General features: G+C 37.5%; 1 pseudogene; it reads right to left on the bottom strand.

The window, feature by feature from the left end:
• Window positions 1–7,362: 7,362 nt before the first annotated feature.
• On the bottom strand, window positions 7,363–8,307 carry LOC131914184 (olfactory receptor 8B8-like; annotated as a pseudogene).
• Window positions 8,308–8,878: the final 571 nt, after the last annotated feature.

Raw genomic sequence — 8,878 nt, 5'->3', positions numbered from 1 at the left:
TTAAACAAGAGGAGATCATTTTCTTGCAGCTCTGGGGGCTGAAAGTCCTCCATCAAGTGTAGGTTATGTGTTTTCTGAGGCTTCTCTGTTTGGTTGACAGATGACTATGCTTTGGCTGTGCTGTCACCAGGTCCTTCCTATGTGCACGTCCTTTCTTGATGGTTAAGTGTCCGCATTTCTTTTCTCCTAAGGACACTAGTCAGATTGGTTTAGGGCCAACCTTAACATTATTGCAAATTAAATTAAATGAGTTTTAAAATAATCACATCATTAAGAAACTAGTACTGTTACAGTCCACTCTCCTGGGAAATAAGACACCAACAAAAGTTCATGTAGGTGCAAATCTGCCTAATAACCACTATTCTACAAAGAAAGTGAAGACAGTATGAAACTGCACTGGCACAGCAATCTCAAATTAGTAAGACCTGATGTTGTGATTCATATCACTAAGAGAGAAGAGGAGGCTGTCAACCCACACTGACACGAAATCACATACTGCTTGGAATTTCTACTTTTTTCTTATTAGAAGGATCCTGATATGTGTACATATACACTCCTATTTACAGTTGACTCAACAATTTATCCTGACTTCAGAATTAAGGCATTTTAATATATACCACGTTTTGTGAATGAGTCTCACATAAAATGACTTACCTTCTATGACTTGTGGTTATCTTGATTTGTTAGGTACCATTGCTTTGTATTAAATGAATAAAAAGTAAGCATATAAAATGATGCTATTTCTCTAATAAAATCCTTTCAAACTGGTTGTATATTCATGAGTATTGGTGCTTGTCTTGTAGATGTAACCAACCGTCTTATTAAATAAGAAACACAGAGCCGATTCAGAGAAGAAAGCCAAGAGGTCAGAACTAAGAGCCTTACCCTTCCTGCTTCAGCGATCCTGCTTCAGCCAAGAGAGCTCTCCAAAAAGGGACCTACTTCCTGTGTGTATGTCTTTATGTAGTCTAGCTGTTCTGCCTTCTCATTGGTTGTAAACCTAAACACGTGACTGCCTTGTCACTGCCTGTATGTACCGCCCTCCAGGTCCTTAAAGGCGTGAGCCACCACCACCACGCACTTGCTATGGCTCTAAAACTCTGACCCCCAGGCAACTTTATTTATTAACATACAATTAAAATCATATTTCAGTACAAGTAAAATACCACCACATTTCCCCTTTTCTATTTTAATAAAAAGGAAAAAAAGAAAAAGGTTATAACTAACAAAAGAAAAACTATATACAAAAGTACAATGACTATATACAATATATACAAGTAATAAATGTCTAAACAATGTCTAGTCCATTTGTATTTGACAAATTCAGAGAAAATAATTTCATTATCTATCCTATTTTGTTAAGTCCAAAATGTATCTAATTCACTTTCTATCCTAATTAATCTTCAACTATAACTAACTAACCTTCAACTATAACTAACTAATCTTCAACTCCCTCAGAGACCAAAGAAGGAAATAATATTAGCTAACAAAAATAAAAACAGAAAGTGCATGCAAGCAACTTCCAAAAAATTTGTGAGTTGACAGAAACAGCCAGCTGCCTGGACAGTCACCTGAGGTTTCTCCACAATGCTGGGGCATCATCTTCAGCCTATAGGCTTAGCATATCTGACAGACTCATTTGTGAAGTAGGATGTACACAGGGTCAACAGTTCAACCTCACATTGGGTGAGAGCAGTGCATGTACCAGAAACGCCTGAATTCCACTAGTGTCATGTCATGATTAAGGATTTTAAATTCTGGGAACTGTTGATGGTTTTTAATTCAGCTGTCCATTCTTCTTGGCTGTGTATGTATGGCTTCATCTCAGCATCCCGTTCTTTTCCACATCCCTCTATCAAATGTCAGTCTACTATTGAGAGGCGTGAGCTTAGTTACTCTTCAAGAATAACTGTTTTAGCTGCTGTTCCATAGCACATCAGAAGCCATCGGCCCACTGCCTGTTCAGCTGCCATCAAAGAAAAGGGCACTGTACCTTTTTCGAGCTGCGAAGGCCAAGTCAGGGATGGTGCCATATTGTCCTGGCCTCAGAAGATGCCTTTTGATAAAGCCATAACCACGCTTGTTTAGGCAAGAATCAGTAGTCCTTTGTTTCGTGTCCTGTCTGTCCATTTTGTCAGCAGTTGATTCGAGGATACTTTGTTGTCCAGTGGCTAACTTTTGCCACAATGAAAGCTAACTCCATACGCAGTTTCTTTAATGCCCATATTTTTTCTGAAGTAGATTGGTATTGTCAGGAGCCGACATGTCTCGTAGTCATAACAAAAAAGAAAAATTTTCTAAGTTATTAAAACATTTTAAATGCCATATTCTGTAGTTCTCTGAAGGGTTTGAAGATGACCTATCTAAAATATATCTGCTCAATTTTTAAAACATATCTAATATGACTACAAATTCTATTGTAATGTCTAACTACTAACTATCACTTCTTTATATCCTAATAGTTGGTAATAATAACATTCAAGGATCAGAAAATTGCATTGTTAAATGAATGATATTAGTACAATTAGAAATATACATATAGCATTTTCTAACAATATCAATTTCAATATATATAATTTGTGTACAATATAAAACAATCCAATCCAATGTAAAGTATTTAAAACTAGTAATTGTCTTTTTCTTCTTCTTTCTTTCTCTCTTTTGTTTTAAAAAAATAAGAACCTTAAATCTAATCTGTTTAGTCTTTTTCCTAACCCTTGACAACAACTTGTAACCAACCCCCCTAAACAATGAAAATTATCCCAGACCCAAAACCCATTAAAAAGACCAAAAAACCAGCCGCCCCACACCACCTCTTTGGGAATGTGGGCGTCATATTCTTAAAATTGCTTCCTGCTGGGTATGGGTAAAGTTATCTTTATCCTGAAAGAAAAATTTTAGGTTAATTGTCAAGTTCTAGGAAAGGTAACTATATCCTTCATTATCCAGTCTGTGTATAATGCCAAAGTTCAGGGTTTATCTCAAGTCCTTATTCAAGTAGTCTTTGAGACCTGATCATCTCATCTAGTCATCTCAAAATTGATCTGAGCACCTTGTAGTTCAAAGCTGATCTGTAGATGATGTTTGTCAGCTTAGTGATGTTATTATTGTCCACGTGGAATTGTTGTTGTTGTGGGGCCCCAACTTCTTCCTGGAGACTTCAGTTGATGTTAGGCCTGGCCGTGAATTCCTGCAGAAAACTAATAAGAGACTCGAACACAAAGACATATATATGCAGCTAATTGAAGCCTTTTTTCTAGAATTAATTAGTACTCTATATGACCATTCATATCTTAGCAAAGTTTAAAATGTATATATATATATATATATATATATATATATATTAATCTTGTAAGTTTTGATATAAAATTTATACTTTATACTCAAGCTACAAATGGCGCCCAACGTGTTGGCAAGAGTTTCCACCTAAAACCTGAGAAAAAAGATTCTAAAATGGAGCTAAAAACAGTTCCTAGTTGTTTCTCTCAAGTTAGTGACAGCCTGCATGTTTGAGCTACTATAGCGGGTTCCTTGTGTGCATGCTCGACCTGCAGGATGGCGGGAATGAGGCCTCTGCAAGTGGCACATTAAGCTGTGTGGTGGATTTAGCCTTTGCTAGTACAAAAAAAAAAAGAGGTTTCTGGGCTACACACTGCTTTGATAGAAGCATATACCCACTATTTCTAAGAGTTGATGGCTCCCAGAGCTGGCAGAAAACGTACCACCGCCATGTTGGGAAGCTAAAGTGGGCGGAGCCAGCAGCCACAGCACCAGCGCACTTTCAGGCTTAGAAGACTACAGTTTAAAGCAATAGGCTCAAGCTAATATATAAAAAAAAATAAGCCACGTAAAGATGGCTACCACACAGAGAATCTGGATTATGTTCTCTTTGATATTCATAACTGAAGAAAAACATTTGATTACAAAAGCTGTTGAGTTATGCCAAAATGTATATTTTAAAGGTACCTTGACTTCAAAATTTGGATGTAAAGATATGTTGCTTTGGAAAGGAGGCTCTGCTTTTGTTTCTACAGAAAGCCAGAGGCTATGGATTTGTTCCAGATTAAGATATATCAGGTTTGACCAGCCAAGACCACCTGAAAGGTCTCCGATGACACCATGGCCCAGATGATCCAACATCCAGAACCGTTTCAAGGCAACTGGCTCAGACGATACACCCTCATGGACTACTCCATAATCCTAAAATATTCTTTGTGTCCGCATAAGATACAGCGCCCCCCTCCAGCAGGAAGTAGTAAGAGAAGCTATGCCCAAATTCCCAAATATACCAAGCTGACTTTGGAGATGTATAAAGGTTAAAACCTTCCTTTTTAAGAAAAGAAAAGGGGAAGTGCTGTGGGATGTTCTGTATGCAAATGTGTTGCTCTGATTGGTTAATAAATAAAACACTGATTGGCCAGTAGCCAGGCAGGAAGGATAGGCGGGACAATCAGAGAAGAGAATTCTGGGAAGTGGAAGGCTGAGTCAGAGAGACACTGCCAGCCACCACCATGACAAGCCGCATGTGAAGATCCCAGTAAGCCACGAGCCACGTGGCAAGGTATAGATTTATAGAAATAGATTAATTTAAGATATAAGAACAGAAGCCTGCCACGGCCATACAGTTTGTAAGCAATATAAGTCTCTGTGTTTATTTGGTTGGGTCTGAGTGGCTGTGGGACTGGTGGGTGAGAGAGATTTGTCCTGACTGTGGGCCAGGCAGGAAAACTCAAGCTATATTGTCTGGCATGGGAAGTTACTACATCCATTCCTAGTAGTACAAAACAACATTTCCTTAACGATGTTTCAGTATGCTCTTGGTTCTTTTCTCCATATGCTGATTCATATGTGTTGTGTGTAACAAATTATAGTTGCTTTCATATTATAGTTTGAATTGATCTTACAAATGTAACAATAAATACATTTTTCATGGATATATATGAATCTTTAATTACCCCAAGTTAACATCAACTCTGTATTAACACAAATTCTCCCCCAACTCAACTGCAGTGGCAGTGATACCGATATCTATCATCAGGTCGTTACCCTGTTACTAGCAATGGCAGCTGTGTTGGAACTGCCAGCAGAGCACCATCAATGCTCAGAACTTGTTAGGCCAAAAGTAGTGGCACATGCCTGTCATCTCAGTCCTCAAGAAACAAAGACAAGAGGATGATAAATTCAAGACTATACTGAGATGCACCACACAATCCTGTCTCAAGGCAAAAGAACAAAAATAAGCAGTGAGAAGCTATTGAGGATCAGGTACATACTTATTTCAAAGAAGTTAAGTGGAAAAAAATACATGTTTATGTTTCTGGAATATGGTATGTAAAATAAAGTATTACAATATTTTTAAATGTATATCATTATTTGTCATTTATTTTGTGTGTAACTTCCACAGAAGTTTTAATATTAGATGTGCAGAATCAAAGACATAGAAGACTCAGACTCAATTCATGCAGAATTCAGCCTGAAAACCAAGTCATTTCTGTTGGTCCTTCCATTTGACACAGCTAACTAAACTCATCCAGACACAGTATCAAGGGGCTCCCAACTAACTCTTGCTACTATTTCAGCTGACATCTAGCAACCTTGACTTATTTTCCAGGAGTGTACAATTAGCAAAGAATCATCACCCCTCATGCAGAGCTTGCAAATTTTTATTGTTTAAATTTATTCTTTCATGAATTTCAGAACGAATTTTTCCTCAACATACATTAGTTATAGATGAACATTGACCATACTTCAGAATAGAGAAGAAGGAAGAAAAAGCTGTCAGATGTTGGACTGATATCACTCAGACTTTTATTGTGCTCATATACATCCATTCTTTTCCCTTGCAAATCCCCAATTCAACCTCATGTTAATTATTCCTCACACTTGTACACATATTCTTCTGCTTAGCCTTCTGCCATAGCATTTACCTGCTTCCCAAAACCATTCCTCCTCATCATCAAGGTAGTTGCTGCCTCTAAAATTCTGCTCAGCTCCTCCCTTTCCTTAGCTGTTCTGTGGGCAACTATGCCTACAGTCAAGTCACCTGCCACCTCCTCTAAAGAGTTCTGTGAGAAGCCCACAGTTATTCTCAGAAAATTACATTCTCCCAAGACATTGAGCATTAATTTTCCATTATGTACTCACAAATATAAAATTTAATTTTATCATCACCTTACTAATCTGTAGCCTTCTGAGCCCATTATATCTTCAGCATTCTTCAGAACTACATTTGTAATGTTTGACAAAATCCTAGATATCTTGATGTCTAAAATTGCATAGATACTCAGTGTATATTTACTCTTCAATAAAATTAACCACTGTATATTATGAAAGTAAAATTATTAAAGGGAAAGAAATGACTACTAATAAATTAAGATTATATAATTTATTTGAGGACAAGACAAAATTCCTTTAGCAATGAGAAGTAAAATTGCTTAGTCAAATTCTTCCCAATGAAGACATAGCTTGTCTTTATATGGACATTCTTGCCCTCAAGTCCATTTATCCTAAATGACCACAATTGCAAGCACTGGAATCAAAATAGACTCATCAACTCATCTTTACCAAAGAGCTAAAGAGAAAAGAAAAGAGTGAAAAAGGCTTTTCCCCTCCATATTTGAACCTTTGGAGATAAAAAAGAGCCATTCAAAAAGAAATCTACAAGTATCCCCAGAGGGTTATTAACTGAATGAATGAGACAGTGTCTCTAAGACTACTGAAATCAGTGTGTCAGTAGCACAGTGACATACCCTAGTCAAAGACCTCACAGTTGTACTTAAGGTGGATAAATGGAAGAACATTAGCCTAGCATGCAAGAGAGCATGAATATGATTCCCCAAACACAAGACCTGCAAAAACATAAAAAATGTACATTTAAAAGATCTCATGATCTTATGATTTCTGAGTATAATATCGTTCAGTGCCTTGTATATTTAATTCCTGGTGATTTCTAAGGCTGGAGTATATCATACTGGTAGATTGCTGCACAAATATGTTGTTCAGTTTTCAAAACTGAAAAAAGATACATATGATTTTGGAAAATTATGGAATAAACTATGCTCCCTACCCTTCACTGTCTTTAGTTTTGAATTTTCTTTGATAATTAAATTAATTTTGCAAATGTTAAGTAGTTTTAATTCCACACTATCCTCACCACTGGTTTTTGCTTTTCTATTTTTTGTTATGTTTTATTTTTAGGATTTTGATGTTATTTTAGTTGTTACTGTCATTCAAGTTTTTGAAGACAGTGGGTCAAATCCAGGACCTCACGCATATAAACAAATGCTCTACAAATTAGCAACTCTTCCAGTCCTATGCTTCACATGTCCTAAGATTTACTTACAGAACAAATACAGACTCTACTTAGATAAATATCCTTTTCTTCAAAGTTTTTCTCAGTGCAATGTGAACATCCTTATTCCTTAAACTGTAGATGAAAGGATTCAGCATTGAGCCCATAATGGTATAAAAAATGGTAGCTACTTTATCATCATCCACAGATGAACTAGTAGGCTTAAGATACATGAATGATGAGGCTCCAAAGAAAAGAGAAACAGCTATTACATGGGAGCCACAGGTACTGAAGGCTTTTGACCTACCCTCTGCAGAATGGATGCCAAGGATGTTGAAGAGTATCAAGGTGTAAGAAATAAATATAGTCAGGGTGGGCACTATTACATTGATACTAACAACAATGAAAACCACCAGCTCATTGGTGGCAGTATTTGTACAAGAGAGCTTCCGGAGAGGAACTATGTCACACACATAGTGATTGATGATGTTGCCATCACAGAAGGTCAGACTTAGTATGCTACCAGTATGGGCCATGGCTCCTGCAAAACCCATCACATACACACCCACAAGCATCAAATGGCAGGTCTGATGGGACATGGTCACCTGGTAAAGCAGGGGTTTACAGATAGCAGCATATCTGTCATAGGCCATGGCTGTCAAAATGTAGCATTCATCAATAACGAAGAAGCAGAAGAAAAAGAGTTGTGACATGCACTCAGCATGAGAGATGATGTTCTGCTTCATAAAACTCACCAGGATTTGAGGGTTTATGACAGAGGAGCAGCAGGAATCAATGAAGGCAAGGTTGAAGAGAAAATAGTACATGGGTGTGTGCAGGTGAGGGTTCAAAACAATCAGAACCATCAAGCCCAGGTTCCCCACCATGGAGACCACATAGACTCCCAAGAAGAGGAAGAAGAGAGGCAGCTGGAGCTCTGGCTGCTGTGTCAAGCCCAGCAGGATGAACTCCTTCACAGAAGAGTCATTTTCTGAGGCCATTCTTCTCTAGGTCATACCTGTGAGAACAGTAAAAATCATAACATTAAAATAAAATCCCTGCCCTACCCCAACTACCCCATTAAAATAGGACTAAGAACAAAATTGAATGATAAGGTCAAGTTCACACTTCTCTGTGATTTTGCTTTCTACATTTTATGGAAGTTCATGTACAGAAATAAACATAAACAAATGAAAGGCCATTTCCTTAGGAATAATATTCAGCGAACCAGTAACCATTTTTGGTTCTGCAACATCTCTTTTCTTCTGCTATCATGAAAACCACATCCCACTTAACATTCAATGATAATCTCAAAAAGGATGACACAAGGCACATCAAAAACTCAACATGGTTTAGAGAAAGAAAAACAAGCATGCATCCCATTAAATACTTACCCTTGTGCATGGGGAACTCCTAAGTGACCTCACAGATACTTTTCTACTCTCACAGATGAGCATGTGACCCAGTAAAGGCTCATAGCCCCAAATATATATATATTCTTTTCTGTTGTTACTACATGTGCCTTTCCAGTGATGAGGGAAATTAATTTTGGACCGCAAAGTCAGAGCCATCATTTCTGGAGATTAA

Source organism: Peromyscus eremicus, chromosome 7 (genome assembly GCF_949786415.1).
Source record: "Peromyscus eremicus chromosome 7, PerEre_H2_v1, whole genome shotgun sequence".
Classification (NCBI taxonomy): Eukaryota; Metazoa; Chordata; class Mammalia; order Rodentia; family Cricetidae; genus Peromyscus; species Peromyscus eremicus.
Note: the sequence above shows the minus strand (reverse complement) of the source record. Positions and strands in the feature narration are given on the sequence as shown.